General features: G+C 43.7%; 1 pseudogene; it reads left to right on the top strand.

The window, feature by feature from the left end:
- Positions 1-10,463: 10,463 nt before the first annotated feature.
- LOC119803608 lies at positions 10,464-10,852 on the top strand (annotated as a pseudogene).
- Positions 10,853-23,045: the final 12,193 nt, after the last annotated feature.

The following is a 23,045-nucleotide window of genomic DNA, read 5'->3' as shown; positions in this document are numbered from 1 at the left end:
TCAAAGTATGTTGCGGGGGAATATGGAAAGTCCATATGCATGTGAAACCAATTCAGATTCTTGATAGCTGAGCAAATAAGAATACATGTTTAGCTTGGAAATCCGGTATTGGAAGCTGGTCTTAAACAACTTTCAAACTCCTGGGAATCCATTTTTGCTAACATTTTCTATGTGTGACTTGCATGTGTCTCACAGGGTGGGTTTGGCTAGAAAATTGAAGTAGCATGGTATTTTTAGATTTAAAATGCACTTTACCTGCTTATCTCTCATCTAGATGTTATTATTGTTTTCTGAGAAAGGAGATTAGTAAAGCTGCTGGCAGGCAATACCCCAACTTGGCTTCAGGTGCTCCTGGGGAGAAGTTTGTAAAACATAGGACATAACCCCTGCTAGTTAGGTGGGTGTGTTTTTGGGTGGGTTCCAGAATGTCTTTTAAACTCTTCTATCCAACCCTCCCCTCCAGAGTCTGCAGCAAAGAGTGCACACTCCTGCACAAGCCCACCATTATCCGGTGGAAAGGGGCGGAAGTGCAAGTCCACGACCCTGGGCAAATCACTTTTTGAACAATGGTCATTTTGAGCAGGCTTCAGAGACTTAAGCATTGAACAGGGACAGAGCATCCCACAGCAGTGCGCTGCCTGAAGACTATCCAAGATGCAGTTCAAGCCACAGGCTGGATTTGGAGAGGTTTTGTGCTTTGCTTTTTATTCGTATTGGCTCAGTATCTCACCACCCGGCGAGTACAGTTAGAGCACGCAGCTCCACATCTGTCTCTAACCTGAGGTCATTTTCGGCAGAATCCAAACTTGCTCTTTCCCTTGCCTTGCACCCTGTCTGTGAGCGGTCTTCAGACGCAGTGATGCTGTCAGACCATCACTGATGGACTGAACCCTGTCTTTCCTGAAGGACTACCTGGCAAGAAGGCTGATGATTTTCCTCAGCTGAACACATGACTTGAGTTTTCTCAGCACTGTTCTCCCTGCCTGCCTCTCGGCACTTATCAGCCAGTTCTACATCCTTGATTTTCTTGCCCCAGAATGAGGTTCCTGACTGTTAGCTTCCCATTTGCCTGTTCCTTTCCATCACCGCCTCCCTCCCTTGTTCCTCCTGGGGGTGTGCCAGTTTCTAATCACATGCTGGAAACCCTCCTTTCTCTCTTGATTGGTCTCTTCTGGTGGTATTTAGTTTAGCACCTTCCTGTAGGGGTCCAAAGGCAAAGCCAACAGTCTGTTGACTCTTTGGAGAAGTGTTATTAACCCAAATTCCTCCAAGGGCCAGAAGAGCACCAAAACCTGTTCTGAATAGGGGCTGGCTAAACAGAGTATAATAATGTGCTCATCTGCATATTGACTTGTTAGAACGTGGGCTCAAGGTCACCAGAGGTTCTAAAGAGGACAGTAACCCAAAATCTTAAGTGGAGCATCATGGTTGTAAATGTTTGGGATCAACTTACAAAGAGAGAAAGTTTCTTTGGATTTGTAATTTTGGAGGTTGTAGTCTGTGATCAGTGAGTCCCATTGCTTTAGGCTTGTATGAGATAGCACATCATTCTGGAAAGGTAAAACCCTCCACCTTATCATCAGGAAGTGAATGATTCAAAAGTAAATATTCAGTATTCTGCAGTTCCTTCCTAGTGCACACTCTTAGTAATATAAAGATCTTCTCTCATGCCTCCCTTTACAAAGGTCCCGCTATCTCCTGATAACCATCCCAGGCATCAAGTCAACCCTCCCATTCTTGAGACCATTCAAGAACCATTCAGAAAATCCTTGCATATCCTAAGTAATTAGAGCAGGGGATGGAGACAGCCCCTGAGTCTTCTTTAGCCACTCCTGAAGAGATGATAATGATCACCTTTCCTAGTCTTCTCTCTCTGCCCCATGAGGTTGGTTCTCACAGGTGTTTGAGCTTCAGTCATCTCCTCTGAGGAGGTTCACCAGAACATGTTCAGGGCCTCCTAGATGAGCCTCAGGCTATGGAGCAGAGCCTGGAACTAGGGTGAGGGACAGATGAGAGAAGATGACTGGCATGGCAGCTAGTTACTGGGAAGAGCTTCTAAAGCACTCACTATGCCATAGCATGATAACCGTGGTTGACAGCAGCTAATTGAAATATTTCAAAATACCTAGTGGGGAGGGTTTGGAATGTTTCCAAACACAGAGAAACGATGTCTGCCCGGGGTGACAGATGTGCACGCTCCCTGACCTGATCCATACATTAGCATATGTGTGCTTAAATGCAACACCGTGCCATATAAGTGGGAAGAGCAATGTGATGATCAAAAATACATTACTCTTTTTAAAAAGAAAAAAAAATGGCCCAATTTCAGCATGGTTTCAGTATTAAGGAATGATCTTTAGATAATTTCCCATTAAGTACGTTCTGCTTGCAAGCCCAACCTGGAGTCATTCATCCTCCTCTGCTTCCTGGACCTGGTTTTATAGGTTCTGTTTCTGCCCTTTCATCTGTGTGCCAAGATTGGGTGGCAAGTTATATCCTGCAGAGGTGACACCAGGGACAGCTGTCTGTTGTGCTCAGGACTTGCAGTCAATATTTTATTTCTATTGTAATATATGATACACATAATATTCTTTATGTGTATCTAAGTCACTATTCTATTGCTGAGAAGAGACACCATGATCCAGGCAACTTTTATGAAAGGAAACATTTAACTGGGTGCTTACAGTTTTGGAGGGTTAGTCTATGGACATCATGGTGGGAAGCAGATAGGCACGGCATGGTGCCCAGTGATACACCTCCTCCAACAACAAGGCCACACCTCCCAATCCTTTCCAAACAGTTCCACTAAATGGAGACTGAACATTCAAATATATGAACCTATGGGGAGCATTCTCATTTAAACCACCACAATATTCTAATTAATTGTGTGTGTGTGTGTGTGTGTGTGTGTGTGTGTGTGTGTGAGAGAGAGAGAGAGAGAGAGAGAGAGAGAGAGAGAGAGAGAGAGAACAACAGAACAACTTCTTATGGGATATGTTTCCTTCCACCATGTGGGGTCTTGAGGATCAAACTCAGGTCCTTAGACTTGGGGGACAAGCATCTTTACCTATTGAGCCATCCCGCCAGTCCCCCACATTCACATTCTTATAGTTATTTTTTACATTAAAAGCATTTGTGTGTGCGTGTGTGTGCGCATATGTGTACGCATGTCTGTGTGTGTGTCTCTCTGTGTGTGTATATGTATCTGTAACTGTGTGTTAGGAGAAGAGGGGGCAACTCCCATGCCGTAGCATAGCTGTAGAGATTATAAAACAACTGGAGGAATTTGCTTCTCTCCTTCTACTCTATAGGTCTACAGACTGAACCAGACGGTCAGGCTTGGTGACAAGGAACCTTCCTATTTCGGTCACCTCATCTGACCCACTGTTTCCAAAGATGCCATGTGCCTTGGTGGTAGAGTACTTGCTTACATGTGTGAGGCCCTGGGTTCTATCCCAAACACGGAACAGTATCCTTCTGAGAACCCTCCTTTCTGGGCACCAAATCTGTATTTTGTACCTGGCAGTTGGATCTCTGTTGTTTTCTTCCTTCCAGTGAATTCATGGGCTTGGATTACATTTATCTTTTCTGACATTAGGCCAGGAAGCAGAGCCAATGCATTTTCTGCTCTCATTGAACATCATCAAACATCATCAAATGTTTGCATCAGGAACATTTGTTGTCTTGCAGATTTTTTTTTTAATCACATTTGTATTCAGTGAAGGAGGGAAAGGAGGGCAGTGCATGCTGGACCTTTGAGGCTCTTGATAGTAATCAAAGCCAAGTTCCCTGCAATTGGATTTGTTGGGAACTGCTGAGTTCCCCGGAGCTTCGAAAATAAAGAGGAAAACAAAATCCTGGGTTTCATGAAAAGGGCCACAAGGTTGGAACCGTAGAGAAAGGCACACTCTATTCATCTCCATGATCTATCAATGCTCGGCGTGTAGTGTTCATATCAGTCATGGGACAGATGGTTGACAAGTGGATGTATAATCCTGACTCTCCTATAGAAGAAAGTCTTTCCAGGCATGTGGGAGAGGTACTACCCAAACTCTGGGTGCACTTCTTGTCCCTCAGGTGGCCCCTTCCATTGTGACATTTATTCACTTGGGAACAAATTTTGCTCCTCCTTCCTCTCTACACTGGTCCTACTTAAAATGTGTCTTTCCTGCAGTCGTATTTCATTAGACTCTGCTTCCATGGATGTCAGCCCTCAGCTCTCCTCAATGTGAAATGGTTTAGTGCAGGGAACAATTAATTAGTCAACCCCTTTTACTCACAAGTACCTCCCTATCTTTCTTTTTCCACGAATTGCTCAGAAAAATAGAATCCAGACTTCTGCGAATAGAATCAGTCTCCTGGGAAATAATCACTCAGAGCACCCTGGTTCACTCTCCCTGTTTCTCCTTTCCTCTGTTTTCCTACCAGCACCCTCTTAAGAGTAACATCTATGCTGCTGGCTTCGAACATCCTGAAATTGCTTGCTTTCAACTCTGGTGACCTCTCCACGATGCCACAGGCCCCTAACGATCTCAGTCTATTTCTTCCAAACTTCTAATCATACCCTTTCCCTTCCTCTTTTTGAGTAAATTTCTTATATTTGTTCAGTCTCAAATACCCTGTTTTCCTTACAGACGTTCCTTTAATACCATTGCCTGGCTTCCAACTTGTAAAATGCTCTCTCGCTTGATGCCTCCAAGTCCTTCTCCTCTCCTGTCCCTTGAGTTACCTGCCAATTTTCTCTTTTTCATCCTCGCCCCTGAGAACCCAATGCAAGGTCTTGGTTGATATTTTCTGTGTGCCAAGAATTGTCTGAAAGAATGAAGCTTTAGCTGTCTTCTCTCTTTTGCTTTCTGTTGCTCATCTTTGCCACGACAGTCTTGTTCATACGAAAGACCTCAGCAGTCACATTAGTGCATTTTATCCCATAATTCATGGCATTAGTTCACATCTGTTCAGCAGCAAAATTCTGCATTTCCAGCTGCCTCGTTGATACCTCCACATCTGCGTTCTTTCAGAGGCCGACCTACCCTCCCATTTCCCCTTCATGTGACAGCAGTGTTACTGTCCCTACAATCACACAAAGATGTAACGGCCCTCCCGCTTCTCAGGGTGTCTTCTTTTACAACATAGTATCTCTGCTGCATTCATAAGTCTGCATCTTTGTTCAATCTTGTCACCTCTCCACTATTACAGTGATCTCCTGAATGGTTTTTTAGTTGAATATACATCATATTTAAACTTTATAACGCATTCTTCTGCTTAAATTATTTTAATGGCTCCCTGCTTAATGCCAAACAAAATCCAAAAGCATTGCACAAGTACCTCCATATCTGGTCTTACATTACTTTAGATGCTTCTAGAATACCATTGCAAAAATCTCACACTTGTGGGGAATCTATAATGAGAGATTCACATTCCCACGATTTTCAGTATCCATAATCATTTTACTCTTTTCTGCCTCTGGAAGTGCGATTTCCTCATTGTAAATTACAAAAGAAACCTCCCCCGTTAATTCTATCAGATTCTACCAATTTTCTTTCTTTTCTGAATACCAGTATTGTGTTTTATTGTAGTCTTTTAACTATGTGTTCGCCTTGAATCAGAGTCACAGATTTTTGTGTCTCCAGGACCTCAAAAAGTTAGAATGAAGTAGAGGGATTCCCATTGACTTCAAACCCCAACAATTCTAGTGCCTATCATAAGCGTTTGTCATCTCTAGTCATTTACTCCAAGATAAACCTCAGTGACTTGGCCTTTTTCTGAAAACGTGGGATAATAATTCCTTGTTTGTGCTAAGGATTAAGTGGGAATGTGCAGGCCAAAAAAAAAAAAACTAGCATAAATTTTGCTAGACACAGCAAATAGCCACAAAAAAAGGCAATTATTACTAGAACCTAGAGGAAACTGCGTTTTATTTACTTTATATTTCTATCCTCACACCCAGGCATGTCAAAGCCACTCCTGGCAGATGTGACAGTCAGTGTTTATAGAACAGATAAATGAGCAAGTGGATGAATTAAGTGATTAAAGAACACTGTGTTGAGGGCCGGGCGGTGGTGGCACACGCCTTTAATCCCAGCACTCGGGAGGCAGAGGCAGAGGCAGGCGGATTTCTGAGTTCGAGGCTAGCCTGGTCTACAAGAGCTAGTTCCAGGACAGACTCTAGAAACTACAGGGAAACCCTGTCTCGAAAAACCAAAAAAAAAAAAAAAAAAAAAAAAAAAAAAAAAAAAAAAAAAAAAAAAAAGAACACTGTGTTGAAATTGTCTTATTTATTGTTAGGAATTATTGTATTCAAGCATGGGCACACATATTAATTCAGTAGTGTTGATTACTTGATGGGGTTGTTGTAACAAACTCCCACAAACTGCATGGCTTAGCCAATGGAAACTTCCTGTAGTAGAATTCTAGATGATAAAAGTCCAATTCAAGATCAGCACAATGGCTCAGTCAATAAAGGAACTTGTCCCTAAGTCTGGTGATCTGCGTTCAATCTTCATGGTGGAAGAACTAACTCTGACAAGTTGTCCTTTTGACCGTCACATGCATGCCATAACACACATGCAAGTATGCTCAACACATAGCGCACGCACACACACACGCACACACACACACGTGCACCAAGAAAATAAATGTGAAAATTTTCATTATAAAACTGAGGTGTGAGTTCAAGATGTTGATGGGGTAGTTGCATCTGAAGGTTGCGTAAACAAATTTACTGCAAGTTTCCAGGCCAATTCTAGGATCTGCTGGTGATCTTTGGGGTTCTGTGGCTTACAGAACCATCATCTACACCCTGCCCTCAGGTCTCATGATGTTCTCCGTGCTTTGCTCTTATCTTCCTGTACACCTGTCTTGTGTCCAAGTCACCAATTTTTGGTAACAGCATGGTCATCTTCAGCTGGAACTCACATTAGCAACTTTGCTTTAACTTGACTCTGTCACCTGCAAAGATCCTGTTTCCAAAGAAAGCCATGGTCCCCTTCATGCTTTCCTGGCCATGGCTGACTGCATGCCTAAACCCTAAGCCAAAATCAGCCCTCCTTTCCTTACATTGCTTTGTCAGATATTTTGTCTCAGCTGTGGGAGCACATGCTTGTGGGAAACACAGCCCTGATTATAACAGCATCTAATTTATAGAAGCCATAATCTCTAAGGAGATGAAAGACCAATATAAAAATAATTGCTGGAGTAACTATATAAAAGAGTATATATTTAATTATTCCAACGAATGACATAATCCCTCAGCTATGCTTGCACTTAATAAAGATAGTGGCTTGGAGGGTCAATGAAAGCCTTGTGGAGCAAGGGTGATTTGAAGGTGAGCTGCTTCCTTAAATCCATGTTATTCCTCAATAAGTATTTTTTAAAAAATATATTGCTACTGCTTAACATTTTGAGACAGCTTCAGATTACTGGAGCTAATGAGACAGCTCAAACAATAGGATCGGGCTGCTGATGCTGCACACAATAAATGTGTGTTGAAAGAAGGAAGGTTTCCAGGGAGCCAGAATTGCTATGGTAACCTGATATATCATTAAAAATGTAATGAATAAATATCATCAGGGTCTCAGACTCATCGCACAGGAAAACTTCGCGGGACTGCGATAACGAAGTCATTCTCAACACTGATTGCTCGGTGTTTTGTAAGTTAAGTCAGAGTGATTGTCCATTAGCAAAAAGTAGTAATATTCAAATAATCCAAGACTCTGTAAGGCACATAAAACCCCCCTCGGTGTCGCCTTTTCTTTGAAATCACTGCCATTTTTCTCAAAATATTAATTTTAGCTGTAAGTAATAGCCATAATAATAGACCTGATTATATGCTTTTCAAAAGAAATAATATTTTGCCAACTCTTCTAAGAGCACAGTCGACACTATAGTGTTTGGGTGTGTGGGGCGGTGTTAGGAAGGAGAAGAACCTGTTCCTGCTGTTGAGGGATCCACCCCTCACACCCCACCTTTCCCCTCTCCTCACCCCCATCTCAGTAGCTCACAGACACCCTCAACTATGTCTATCAATGTTCGTGTCTTGGATTTCATTTTATCACTATATCCGTAAACGAGGCAGCTATCGGAGCTAGCTAAAATTCAGCATGGGGGCTGCAGATCCGGAAGGTCCAACCAGGAAAGGGTGATGGAGAGGACACATGGCCCTGCTACCATCAGGTCTCCCACCAGCTGCTCCTGAACTATTCTGTCACTCGCTCCATGTCCGTTTCTCATGAGTGTGGTGATCTCCCATGCCTCCTTCCCTCTCATAGTCTGTGGAGCTTCCATTCATAATACTCATCTTGGTGGCATTTTATATGAATGTTTAATAAATGGAGGTTTTCTGATAATAGTGATTTAAGTCAATTTTGTTTGCCATTGTGTTTCTGATTTTAGCACATAGCATGGTTTCAATAAATGCCTACCAAGTAAATGAATGAGTATTTGTGTTTCTAAGATTGCACTTAAGAATCCCTGACTTAGTGTGCTTATGTCTAGGATGTATTTTGGTTCCTGCTTGGGCTGGCGTAGAGTGTTGGCAATTTGAGTGATTCGCTCTCACAGTCTATAGCTGTGCCACTAATGGCTGCTGAGAAGTGGAAATCTGTCTTCTCTCTCTCTTTTTTTTTTCTGGAAGTGTGTCTTATAAATTTCACTGCATAGTTGTAGCATCACGTCCTTGCTGCTATGTGTTGTCCATATTGTGGAGCTCACAATTGTGGATGCAATGTGGATAGATGCTCCCTGTGGAGAAGGATGCTACGCCCTAATGGTTTGGTATATGCTTGAATGGTCACCGCTGCAAATGAAGCTGAAGAAAATGGCGATAATGTGAAGTAAGGTCTTTGATGTGTGCAATTAGTTCTTTAGAATTCTGGAAGTGTTAGGAAGGTCAGAAAGTGCTTGTGCCATGGACCCAAGGGGTATAAGAGGTTAGAGGATTGCACGTTTGCTCTTCTTAGTATAGATAGTATTTTGGAACGTTGGAAAGAAACATGGGAGCTGTTCTCTGTGCACTAGAAGCTGACAATCTAGAGGTGGTTGGCAGAAAGAGAAAGTCTGAATTTCTCACAGTGAAATCAGAGAGGGAAAGGAAGAGGGAGAGGGAGAGGGAGAGGAAGAGGGAGGGAGAGAGAGAGAGAGAGAGAGAGAGAGAGAGAGAGAGAGAGAGAGAGAGAGAGAGAGAGAGAGGAAGGGAAGAGGGAAAGGGAGAAGGAGGGGCAGGGAAAGAGAGAAGGAGGGAGGGAAGAATACTACACTATCCTGTAGTTGGGATTATAAAGACAGTTCCATCCCTTACTGTGTAGCAGTCTGTTTGCCCAGTTCCTTTGTTCTCTGTCACACTCACTCCTTCCTCAGTCACTCCATGTCCAGCAAATGTGCCCACCCATCTTGTTGTTCACACGCCCTCTCCGGTCCTCCAGTGCACCCTGCACTAACGACGCTTTATACTCCGTCCTGTAGCTTCGTCAACTTTGCTTCCCAGAACACAAATCCTCTGAGATCTTCTTTGCTACTGCATGTTCACAGCATAGCACTGAACACGTAGTAGGAGTCCCGTTAGCTCGGGGGACATACGCAAGCTGTGAGAGAGGTACTCTCCTGCCGCTGTGGACACTGCAGCCTCGGGCACAGTCTCTAACTCTGCCAACTTTACCTTATTTCCCTCTGCAATTGTTCTCTACGTGGCTGTGTTTACTGGATTCTGAAGTGAGAGCAGACACTGCTCCTCTCCTCCTCTGGGTCTTCCATGAGATGGTGTAGGAACAGACAGAGGTCTCTGAACGTGTTTCTGGCTGAGTGAGGTGGCAGACACTGTAATCTCAATATTCAGGATGTTAAGGCAGGAAGATTACAGGAAAACGGAAGACAAACTTGGTTACGGCATCAAGCCCTGGCTCCAAAACGAGACAACGGAAAAGAAGGGCCTTCTGGAGAGGCACCTGTGGTTATGCATCCCAGAATGCTGTGTCTGCCCTTTGCATGCAGAAGAGGGTCTGTCCCACACAGAAGGGCGTGAGAATATCAGGGCATCCCAGACAATCTCAGGTACCCACCCACAGTCACATATTTGGTAGAGAACGTTTCATTCTCTAGCGTATTCATATGCTGATAACTCAAAAAAAAAAAAAAAGTTTGGATTTAGCTGAAGATCATCTTGTGCGATGCTGGGAATGTCCCAGGCTTGCATCTTGATGGGGGAGGGGGTACCATGGTCAATGTGTATGTTAATTATGAATCTGTGTACTTTGAGTACAATAGCTAAAGTCTATCCATTCATGTTTACCTCCTGAAAGTTGCATTTCAGTAAAAATGGAAATAAAAGAAAAGAACTGCCTTTGGTTATAAGGCTGTGAGTGTGGTCGGTCATGAAGGAAGCTTGCTCAGCAATAACGAGCTCATGAGAGCCATAGCAGTAGAGGCATTTAAGAAGGGAGAGATCACCCCTTTCTGCCTCCTCTGCCGCCATGGCGCCCATGAAAAAGCTTGTGGCGAAGGGGGGCAAAAAAAAAGAAGCAGGTTTTGAAGTTCACCCTTGATTGCACCCACCCTGTAGAAGATGGGATCGTGGACGCTGCTAATTTCGAGCAGTTCCTCCAGAAGAGAATCAAGGTGAACGGCAAAGCTGGGAATCTCGGCGGAGGGGTTGTAACCATCGAACGGAGCAAGAGCAAGATGACTGTCACTTCCGAGGTGCCTTTCTCCAAAAGGTATTTGAAATATCTCACCAAAAAAATATTTGAAGAAGAACAATCGCCGAGACTGGTTGCGTGTTGTCGCCAACAGCAAAGAGAGCTATGAGCTGCCTTACTTCCAGATTAACCAGGATGAAGAGGAGGAGGAGGATGAGGATTAAGACGCATTGGTCTGGAATGTTTTGTATTGATTCATAAATAAAACTTAGGAACAAAAAAAAAGAAGGGAGATGTAGAGTGAAGCATGTACCACTGATGGGAGGTAGAGAGGACTAGGGCTCAAGAAAGCAGAAAGCTCTTGGTTCTCCTAATATTGCTGAGGAGGTGAGAAAGCAATGTTTATGGGGCTATGCAGGGAGGGGGCGGGGTTCAAGGACTTTGTTGGGGTCAGTCAGTACTCAGTGTCCACACAGCAAACTGCTAAGAGACTTTAAGCAAGAGTGTTCTCTCTAAAGCTAAAGGAATAATCGACAGAGAGGCAAACCCCAGAACTTTCTGCTCTCGTGGCATGGGAAGGTGGGAAACTGTCTCCTTTGGGAATGCTGGGGATCACATTAGCACCACAGGAGGAGATGGGAGAAAGCTCTAGAAATGCCAGCTTTCAAAGGGAAAAGCCCTAGAACCAAACAGCTGTGAGGGCACATGATGAGCATGGGCGGCTGCGGGGGGGGGAGGTGTCTGATTTTATTGCACAAAAGTCACAATGGCAGCTCAAAAGAGATGCCATCTGATTCAGTAAGCTTGTTCTGGGAGCTTCGGTAAGTCACAGTGTGGCTTGTGGCTTCCTTTCTCCCTCTTTCCTCCCCACTGTTCTCTTCTTATCCATGCTTCTCCATCCTCCATCTCCTCTTTCTTTCTTTCTTTCTTTCTTTCTTTCTTTCTTTCTTTCTTTCTTTCTTTCTTTCTTTCTTTCTTTCTCTCTCTCTCTCTCTCTCTCTCTCTCTCTCTCCTCTCTCTCTCTCTCTCCTCCTCCTCCTCCTCCTCCTCCTCCTCTTCCTCCTCCTCCTTCTCCTCTTCCTCCTTCTTTCTCCTTGTCCTTGTCCTTCTCCTTTTCCTCCTCCTCCTTCTCCTTCTTCCCTCCTCCCTTCCCTTCCACCCCTCCATTTCTCTTTCTCCCATACTCCCTCTCTTCTCCCCACCCTTTGCTCTCCCCCCTTCTTGGGAAAGCTTTAGCACTCTCTTGAGTGAGTGATTACTCTTTAAGGTATTAAGAAATTTGTATTTCATTATGCTCTAGTCAATAAATTGTTACTGGAATCAAATCATTTAATGTATTTAAATATATTCTGAGTCCTTTATCTAATTGAACCTGTGAAGCAAAATAGCTTACTTATTTTTCTGGATAGGCGCTATCTTTAAAGTCTGTAATAAGATTGTTTTAGGGTCAATAGCACCTTCACAGAAGGAAGGCAGGATCATTGACATTATAATCTCAGGTAAGCTGTGCAAACAAATACAGCAGCATGCCTTAATTTCCTTAATTCTCATGAAGCTGTTAGGAACATTACTTATATTCACAGTGTGTATTCTCACTCCTGGGTCTTTAAGACTAAAACAGAAAGAGATGCCATTAAAATATTGAGAGAAAAGTCAACAGTTAAAATCTCCAAACTTAACCTAGCCATCATCAATTAATCAACCAAGAAGGGGAGTCAACTTCGAGAGAGATTTTTAAAAACATTTTTAATTAAAAGGAGAGAATTCATTTTCATTCCTTACAGACACTGAAGGTGTAATTGACATCTAAATACTATTTTTAAATTGAATACTGAGATTAAAATTTAATAGGTCGTTGCATGCTATATGGAGACTTATGGTGCTAAAATAAAAGTTATTTTCACCATTAAATAGACTTTGTTAGGCTAACAAAAATGTATTTCTACATTCTTCAGAATATAAGATGTATTTCTCTCTGTGTAAGTGCATATGGGGAAATCTGAAAATATGGTTTTTTCAGACCTGGAAAAGGGAATGAAGAGAAACAGGGAGTGTGGAGGTCTGTGCTCTCTTTGATCCAATCTCTGATCATAAAGGAAACTGGGCTATGGAAATGTGTATCTCTTTGATGCAGTTTTTGATTAGAATATTTATAAGCACTGGAGGAGTTGTCCCGGAGATCTAGAGACAGGAGCAGCCTCCTACCCCAGCCCTCCTCTGGCTCCAATGTACCTGGTATAATTACAGAGAATGCAGAGAAGCTCAACTTTCACTGAGGGGCTAAATCAGATTGCAAACCAGTTTTTCTCTGACAACCACAGGGCGCATAGCATAGCTCTGAGCTGCACTCTGGGCACACGCAGCAGCAACTCACTGCGCTCTGCTCCGTGGGCACCAGACTTAAGTATGGCTAAGAGCTTCACACTGGCAAGTGTTGCCTTACTTATTTTTAATCCAGAAACTGGCATTAGATCGGATCTGCAACTCTTGCTGCTCTGGTAGTTTTCAAAAGGTTGGTAGGGCAATTCATCGGTGTCCTGGGAAGACCACATCTGAGCTGTCTCTTAGACCTGGCGTAAGCCAAGCATTGCCATTTCTGAGTTCGTCAGTTCCCAACTCAAGTGGAAATTTCATTCGATTAGCGATCCTGACTATGTCCCCCTCGAAACTCAGTGTGTATTGAGGTTCAGTACTCTTGTAGATTTCTAATTGGATTTGGAAGTCTTCTTTTTTTTTTTTTTTTTGTCTGCTGTACATTTCTATTACCACCAAGCTCAGAAGGCTTTCCCAACTTCCTTATAAATGCTATTGGGCCCTTACTGAGCAATCAGTCATCCTCCTGGACCCGTTTCCTTATTGTCTGGGTCTGGGCTGCTGAATTCTAGAGATTAATTCTTTCCTCACTCCCATCCTGGAGAAATCCAGTATAAAGGCAGTGGGATGGGAACAAAGGGTGCCCATAACCCAAAGATGATCTTAGCATTGAGGGCTTTTCCTTAACAATAAAAATTCAGTGTTTCTGGGCCCAGTTTCTGGAAATTTTTCCTTTAATAAGTTCTAAGCAAATGCTGCTGCTGAGATCGTTGGACTATCAAGTTGACTAGGAAGTATTAAGAAAAAATGAAAATGTCCAGACTTGATAGCTGAAGCCTGCAATCCTGGCACCCTGGCACTATGGAGGATAAGACAGTAGACTCATGAGTTCAAGACCACCCTGGAGTAAATAGTCAGATTCTGTTTCCAAAATATAAAGAAAGGTATCAGAGTGTGTATGGCAGGAATGTATGTAGTATGAGACGGTGTATAGCATGTCTGTATTTGTGCATGGCAATGAGGAAGTAGTGATTTAATTTTCTTCCTGCTCTATTGGTGCCCTAGGAGTGCAGTGACAGTGTACCACACACTGAGTAGCTTCAACAATAATTTATTTTGTCCCCACTCTGGAGAGAACGCAGATCTGCTCTCTGGGCAGGTCTGGGGAAGCATCAATCCCCAGTGTGTTTCTTAGACTTTGGTTCTTTCTTGGCTGTGACAAAACAGCACGACCCTCCCATAGGTTCTTCCAGGATATGGATCTGTCTGCAGAAGTCCTTCTTTTATGAAGATCCTGATGAATTATGGCCCACCCTAGTTACTTTATTGAAATTTAATGAGTTCTTGAAATGGTCAAGGTGCAGAAGATGTCTCTAATTTGGCAGGATGTTGACCTACCCTGCACAAAATCCATGTTCGAACTCCAGCATAAGTCATATCCAATCTCCATTCACCCATATCTGTGGTATGGTGAGGTATATCTGTAATCCTAGCCCTCTGGAGATGGAGGGAAGAAGATCAGAAATTCAAGGTCATTCTCCACTATATAGCAAGTTTAAGGCAAGCCTAGAATAGAGACCCTATCTCAAAAAAAAAAAAATAAAAATGAAGAAAGTTGCATCTGGGGTACTGCCAGGATTTCAATCTTTGAATGTAGTGGTGGACATAATTCAACCAAGAACATCCCCAGTAAGCTGGCAATAGGCAACAGATGTGGGAGCCCCCAGTCTCTCCCCATCTCTCATCCCCAGGTTTCTCTTGGATTTGATCAGAAACCCTGTGGAGAAATAGCTGCTGGGATTCCTATTCTCTGCCCCTGAGGTCAGGCCAGCCAGGCTGATTATGCTCGGCATCGTTCACAAAACACAAATCCTGCCTTCTGCTGACTTTTACATCCTGGCTGTAAGTGAATGGTGGACCAAGACAAATATCTTTGATGGACTACTGGCCAAGTTTATTTCCACTAAAATCCAAACCCGTCATCATTTCTTTCTAATGGCACAGGTGAGTCCTGATCAAGATCTACAAATCCACGGAGCCCGCAAGACCTCATCACATCGGGAGGCTAAAATGGCAACAATTTGCTTTACTAGGCACTCTGTCACACTCCCCTGGGGCCTGCTTTACGACCACCTTGTCTGTGAGGTGTGGTCTGTGCATAATCTGAGACAGTCAGCCGCGGGCTGAATAATCCTGATTTAAAGCAAATCGCTGTGGGCGCGCGACCTCCCCTTAAGAGTTGCCTGCTTGGAGAATGGTGGTCAGATGAAGCCCTTAATGAGAAATGGCTCAGATCCGATCACATCCATATTTACGGAACTTGAGGGGACACGGGAAGCAGTGCGGTCCTGTCGGAGAAACTCGGACCAGGAGAGGATTTCTCCGAGAGCTTTCACAGCCGCAGTGAGCAGCTCAGACAGTAGGATAAAGAATATTCGTATGAAATTTGTCCGAGGCACCTGATTCTCTGCACTTCGGTCAAGTTCCCCATGTTGAGAATTTGGAGGTGTGGATGCAATGGAAGAAGAGAGGGGCACTTCGTGTAGGATCCTTCAAACTTTGCAAACCCGGGACTGATGTTTGAAAAGTGATCACTAGCGACCCGAGCAGGGGAGTGGGGGCAGGTAGAGATGGAGCATGAAGGCGTCCTAATATGGATCAACGTGTGCCCATAACAAAGAGGCTAACAGAAGGTTTTTTGAGACGTTTTGACCATGACTTATAAAGATAATTTTATATTTGGACATAGACCATGTGTACTTGCATACGTATAAATCAGAAGCGAGTTTGTCAAATCCTTTCCTTACTACAATGTGAAACCTTCCCTCCTCTGCAATTTTTTTCCTTCCTTTCTCTTCAATTCTCCTCCCTTCCCCTCTCTTTCCCTTCCCCTTCCCTTCCCCCTCCTCACTTCCTCTTTCTTTCCCTTCCTTCCTTTCCATGTCCCATATCCCATGTCACTCACTCTCTCCTCCTGTCTTAGGCTCTTCCCCTCTTGTTCTGATCAAATACCCTGAAAAGCAGTTTAAGGGAGAAAGGATTTACTTTCGCTCACAGCTCTGGGATACACAGGCATTATGTCAGGAAGGAATAAATTAAAGCCTGTTCTTTCCATTTCATAAGTCAGGACCCCACCAGTCACCGCCACCCAGGGAATGGGTTTGCCCCAATTAAGATGTGTCTTCACATGTCAATCAATGTAATTAAGACAGTCCTGCCCAGACCGTCTAACTGAATAACCTTTAGCGTGGGCAGTTGGGGCTAGAGAGATGGCTCAATGGTTAAGAGCACTGGTTGCTCTTCCAGAGGACCCGGATTCAATTCCCACCCACATGGCAGCTCATAATGGTCCGTAGCTCCAGTTCCCTGGCGTCTGACACCTTCATGCCAACACACATGAAATAAAGTTAAAGTAATGTAGGCTGTCTAGACGGGTGTGCCAGAAGCTTCCTCCTAGGATTTGAAATTGACAATACCAACCACCCTTCCTTCCCTGTCCCTCTCTGCTTCGTTCCTTTTTCCTTCTACTCTGTTCTTGCTGCATCTTAGTCCACTCTGCCTCATCCTCACCCGTTCCATTTGTGTTCAGTGGTTTTGGTTTCTTCCCATGTTGCCTTGACATCCCTACATTGATTTTTACGATCCCCTTCGTGCATCACACTGTGGGAAGGATGAGAAGAATGCTCTGCATGCCCGTGCTTCTCAAAGGCACAGCTCTTGAGTGGAGGGTTGTGAAACACTGGACAAGGGTAAAGGTTTATGGGTGCGCCATGACTGACATGTAACTGCTTTCATCTTTAATAAGTGGTAAAAACACAGTCGCAAACAGTTGTGAAGCCACCATGTGGGTGCTGGGAATCAAATCAGATCCCCTTGAAGAGACACTCATGCTCTTAACCTCTTAACCCTCTTCCCAGCCCCAGAAAAGAAAATACCTTAGTGTATTTGTTGCAGCTGTTTCTAAACACGCAAGCATCAGATCAGCATATCCTTGGCTTACACTGTGTTAAAGTGATTTTAAAAATTGCGGTTTGGATGTTGCCAAGTTGAGTTTGATTGAAACAACAGCATTAAAGAACGTTGGCTTCAGAACAGAACTTTCAACAGTTTCTGAAATGGCCCTAAACACACTTCTGCATTTTGACTGAGTATTTATGTAGAGCAGAATTCTCAACATGGACAATTTTAAAACCAAAATATCAAAGTCTGAAAAAAAATGTTGAAGGTGTTCTCGGTTCTACAGCATCAAATATTCAGCCAAGATTGAATTATTTATGCAAAAAATAAGCAAGCATCTTCTTAGTATGTAAATATGATTTCATCTTTAATAAATGGTAAGAATATTTGTAAGCCAAATAATTGTTTTGTATTTCATTGTGATTTACTATCAATAAATGTTTTATTTTCATCCCTACTTTATAAAGTTTATACTGAGAATTGTGCAAAAAAAAATTAATGGCAAAAGAGGGTTGGAAATGAAAAAATTTTAAGAAGGCATACTCAAGAGAATAGCAAGTGGATCTCTGGAGCTATTTGGGGTGTGTCACTGTTGGGAGGGTGTGCAGATGCCAGGCTTATTGCAAAAGACTGCATAATATAAATGACACCCCTGATATGCCCAGAACACCCCTTCCTTCCCCAGATGGTCGTATTCAGTGTTCCTACTACTGTGCTGCAGAAGAGTGTTGTGTCCCCATCTTTCCAAGTAAGCCCTGGAAAACGATTTCAGTTCCTTGTCCCCATTGAGAGGCTCAGAACCCATCCCGGACGCCAAGAATAGTATAGACCAATAGAGCTCCACTCTAGTCCCTGAAACCTCTCTACGAGGCACGGCCGAGTGGGCTTGGATTGGTCTGGTGACCAGCCCTCCAGTGACGTCAGGTCTTTCCTGCTCTTAGCACCAGGAGTTCTGTCTTCTGAGAACTACTTCAGTCCCTGGTCACTCTGTCAAAGACAGGAGCAATTCTGCCAAAGGCGAGGATGGATGCTCTTGAGCTGATGCTTTCATGGCCGTAAATCTGATCATGGAAGGGTGTTGAGAGCTCGGAGTAAACCTCGAAAGCATGATTTTTTTTAAACGTTATTAATGGTTTGGGAAACAATCTTGTGAGGCAAGGCTGAAGGCCTACGTTTTTCTCCCCAGGAGGCGAACCCTGGGGAGAAGAAGGCCTTAATCACTGTCTTCATGGGAACTGAGTGGCACTACTTGAACGATTCTAAGCAGCTGCTATCAGCTCCCAGATTTGACAGGTTAAGAGGAATTCTAACGAAACATTAGGAAGAACTTCTTGCCTTTAAGGACAGTTTTTGGAATATCTTGTTCTTGTTTTATTTTTCTCTTTCCCCTGAGGAAAGAAGAGGTAAGATTCCACCTTTAAATACATATATAATTGTTTGTAACTCAGACCCTCCCTGTAAGCGAGGGACTTACAGCCTCCCTCACATCCCTCTTTTTCGCAGTCCACAGATGGTTTAAATCTTTACTGGCTAAGTGCCTAAGGCTGGTTGAAGTCTGGAAATAATGAAAAAAGACACACATCTTGTCCCTTAGGAGATGACATTCCCCAAAACAGTCAATCAAACTCAAACTCAAACATCAACATCAACCACGTGATTTTTTTTTTGTCATATCTTCTTGAAAGGGTTCTAGAAATTTTTTTTTTCTATTTCCTGCAAGCCAATTTTTTGGGCTTCTCGAATAGTCCTTTCAGACCTGAGAACTTCAACTAATTAAACTTCAACAAGCGACTGCCTGACCCCCACCCCCTGATCTACTTTGGGTGCCATTTTGTTATATTGTATTCAGCTTCCTTATAACACCTTCAGAGAAGGTCAACAAAAAATATTCCACAGCTATAATTAAGGACACAGCTTTATCATTCTCCTTTCCTTTGAAGCCACAGAAAGTTTTCCCTCCTGTGTGCTTTGTGGTCGGCTGGCAGCTGTGGATCAAGATAGCTTCTCTGGACGTTCTCTCTTTCTAGATGAGATTATAGTATCAGTGTCTCTTGGGAAGGCAGACTGTCTACCAGAAGTGAGGGAGAATGGAGATATTTCTGTGAATGGAATAAATATCTTGAATCATTTTAAAAATAAAATGGTACTATTTATTTCCCCGGTGCGCCAAGCTCTTGTACAGAGGTGACATCTTGGTCCGGTCTGACTGAGGAAGTGAGAGGCTTGTTCATTCAGATGAGAACTGCCAGAAAAGAGCTGTAGAGAGAGCCCAGATGCTGTCACCTCCCCTGCCCCTGTCATCGACACTTCTGGGACTGCAGATGAGGGCGTCTGAGAGGCCCTGTGCTCACAAATGAGGCTTTCTCCACACCGCCAAGCTGCTGCCACTCGCAAACCGTGCATCTCTTAACGAGGCAGAGCTCATTTCCTTCCCACAGGAGTAAAGCGTCTCTCTTTAAAAGCTCAGGGACCATGTCACCGTGTTTACAGTATTTTAATTATTATAGACCCATTTGCTCAATTGAAGAGGCAGTGGATAGCGCTTAAATACCTGCGTGGTCTAGCCTGCGTTCCGAGAGCCACTGAGCTCTGAAATACTCATTTGCCAAACCCTGCTGCCTCGGGCCATTAGGCACCACCAAGAACTATAATGATTTGGCCACTTTTAGGGACAAGCACAGAGAAGTGGTTCATTATCCTTAGTGCCCACAACTCAACGTACGGGCTAGAACTCTTAATGGGGGCTTTCCCAATTCTGCCTGAAATGAATTTTAAAATAAAACAGAAGTCATCATTTTGCTCCAATGGCTGTACTCGTCCTCATCCCATGATGTATACCATGCCCTTCGCAGAAAGGAAATGTAGAAATCTCTCTTGCACTTTGGGAGTACTATCACGTGGTAAAGTTCCCACTGCTTGAGTAGAAAGTGTCTGCACCAACATCCCACATGAGGGAAGAAACTTATCTGGGCTGGCTGTTCAGTGGCCACAGCCTGGCTCAGCATCCATACTGAGAACTGTATCACACAGAGGGAAGATACAAAGTGAACAGAGATGAAGACAGGTTCAAGATGGCTTTCCGATAGGCTATATATATACATTTCTTGGTTTGGCAGGGAAACGGATCTGAGAAACAGGAATGAGCTTCTATCCCTGGAGAGAAAACGAAGAGGAATGAAAATACTTTTAGTCCGCAGTAGACAGGTTTAGCGTGTCTGGAAGGGAACAGATAAGGAAGGAGGATAGTGCAAAGATCTAATAGATGCTAGTGAGCAGATTGGGGCGGAGTCATCTCAAGATTAGGAAGCCAAGTATTCAGTTTGGAGTGTTTATCTGCCGGGTAAGCTCTCTCACACTCTCAAACCATGTGGTGATATTCAGAGTGGTTCCTGCTTTCCTACCCGCCCCCCTTTGGTAGACCGCTGATCACTGTTTAATAATGTTTACTTATTTATTTTCTTTCTTTGTTTATGCGCTAGTTTTTTCCTCCTAGATGGGAAGCTGTGGTATGGAGTATAGAAGCCCAAAGGCCTTCTGCACTCTGGGCAAGCACTTTACCCACTGGGCCATATCCTCAGCCCAGATGAGATCATTTGGGCCATTTTGCCTCATGGTGTAGTGTGTTTAGCGGTTGGAATAAGGGTCCCCATAGGCTCACACGTTAGAATGTTTGGTCCCCAGCTGGTGGAACTCTTTGGGAAGGGTTAGTGGGTGTGGCCTTGTTGGAGGAGGTGTGTTACTTGGGGATGTGGGCTTTGAGATTCCAAAAGCAGCTCAAGACATTCCATTTCTCTCTCTCTCTCTCTCTCTCTCTCTCTCTCTCTCTCTCTCTCTCTGTATCATGCTTGTTGATCAGATGCAAGCTCTCAGCTACCGTTCTAGTACCATGCCTGCTTGCTTGTTCCCAATTGTTGGGCGCTGTGAAACCCCCAGATCCTGAATTTCTGGTAAACAACTTGTAATGCTTGCAGCTGCTCTGAGCACGAGACCCTCAGGAGTTCCTGATGGCAGGGGAATGTTTTCTGGTGGGTTTGGCTGGGGCGTGGCTATCAGTTAAGGATCTCTATATAAGCGGCTCTCATCCTCAATAAAGGGGCATTCCTGTTTCAAGGATTTTGGCATCAAGGATGACCTGTGTCTCTCTCTGTGAGTCTTTGTGTGTTTCAATCTCCAGCCCCTTGCCTGGCTTGCGAATGGTCCTGTAGCACAGGCACCACGATACAGGAGTAGTACCGTACTGTCATGTAGTACAGGCGGGCGGTACCCAGTGATGGTCATGGACTCACCCTCTCCGTGCCTGTCTGCCTGCTGTCGTGTTTCCCCCAGTGATGGCCATGGACTCACCCTCTGAGACTATAAGCCAGCCTCCAAGTAAATGCTTTCCTTCTTAAGTTTCTTGGGTCATAGCATCTTTTCACAGCGACAGCGTAGAAATAAGATGGCGTGTAACTCAGAGTGGGAAGCGTTCCTTACTGAGAGAATGAACGTGGCAGTGACAGCTACCATGACCAAAAGCATCCAGGAGACTTGGGAGCATCTTCAGACTTGTTAGACTGACGTGTGTGACCTATTCAAATCTACTAGCCAGTGTCACCTGAAGGGCAATTGCCAACAGTCCTTTCTCTCTGAATTTTCTTTCTCAGTAGCCTAGCTATTACCTGCAGAAATCTGTGACCTCTTTCCCTATTCCAAATGCACAGGGTACGTTGTGTGTAGCTGTTTTGGGATGAGAAGACAGGTAGGTTTGTAGAATCTCATTCATTAGGGAGAGAATTTCCTCTTTATACTCTTACCTTTTAAACATTATTATAAGAAGTGTTGAGATTTTTTTTAAAGTTTTAGATTCTAGAACTGTATATAGCATGAATTAGAATCTTAATATTACAAACCCTACATCCCATTTCCTGATTCTCAGCTCTGGACTTTGCATGCCAACAATGCTTGCATTCAACTGGCTGAATGCCTATAGGCTGTTATTAGATGGATGGTAGGAAATCCCTCATAGTCCAGGATAGCAGTGCAAATGGATGACGGTGGCCTGCCTGGCACTATGCGGGGGCTGGGGGGGGCAGTGGGGACTAGGGAGAACTGAAAGCACTGCCCCCTCTGAAGTCAAGTTCATATTTTCAAAGGCAGTGATGGCAAATATAGCGAATACAACTTTATTATCAAATTGAGAACGTTGTTTTCATAACGAGGCTGAGGACTGTTTTAATCATGACTACCATATTTACCTGATGAGTCCTTAAACATTTCCTTGCAAGTTCTGAAACATATAAATGGCATTGTATGAAATACACACATGCACACACACACAAATTGCACAGGGAATTTCTGGCGTAGGATTACAGAAGATGGATAATCCTTGGGTGTACATATTGTTTATGGAGGGCTATAAATGGGAGCTAGGTAGACAATCAACAACCTTAAATCATTTGGCTAATAGAAAATAAGGTAAACATATCAACTGCTATTCTGTCCTGACTTTCTGCAGATCTCGATAGGTAGGAGGCCTTCTCGCTCATCACAGACGCATGGGATCGAACCCAATGCTATTGGCGATTGGCTCAAATCACTATTCAGAGTCACGAGTTATGTGGCCTGGGAAGTTAACTGACAGCTCTGTGATGGTCTCCGGCCCTGTCCAGGAGGCTTTTGGAATGGTTGGCACTGGTTGGTTAATAGGGATTAATGGGTAGAGTGACGCAGCTGGGGCTCGGTAGCACTTTAAGAGCGTCTCAAAGGTTGAACGAATGACTGTTGTTATTGTAACATCATAGTTATTTCATAGAGTGGGAAAACGGTGCTGATGGGCTGTGCTCATTGGCCCTCTCATCTCTCCTGCCATGTAGGATGCCCACTTGTAAAGGGCTGAAGCTGACCTTGGTAGCTCTGCGAATGTCTGCAAGATGCCCCACACTTCCTGATCAATGGATTCCTTTACCCTAGAGATATGATTTAAAAAGAAAGCTTCTCTCCTCTCTCTCTCTCTCTCTCTCTCTCTCTTTCTAACATGCACATATATATTTACACATACACGCCCACACACACACCTTACCACCATCAATGAAAATAATAATAAACTCTTATTCTTTGAGTTGAAATGAAACAATTCCAACATCATTCCAAAATAATAACCCCCGCCCC

Source organism: Arvicola amphibius, chromosome 17, assembly GCF_903992535.2.
Source record: "Arvicola amphibius chromosome 17, mArvAmp1.2, whole genome shotgun sequence".
Lineage (NCBI taxonomy): Eukaryota > Metazoa > Chordata > Mammalia > Rodentia > Cricetidae > Arvicola > Arvicola amphibius.
The sequence above is the reverse complement of the archived record's forward strand: the minus strand, read 5'-3'. Positions and strand labels throughout refer to the sequence as shown.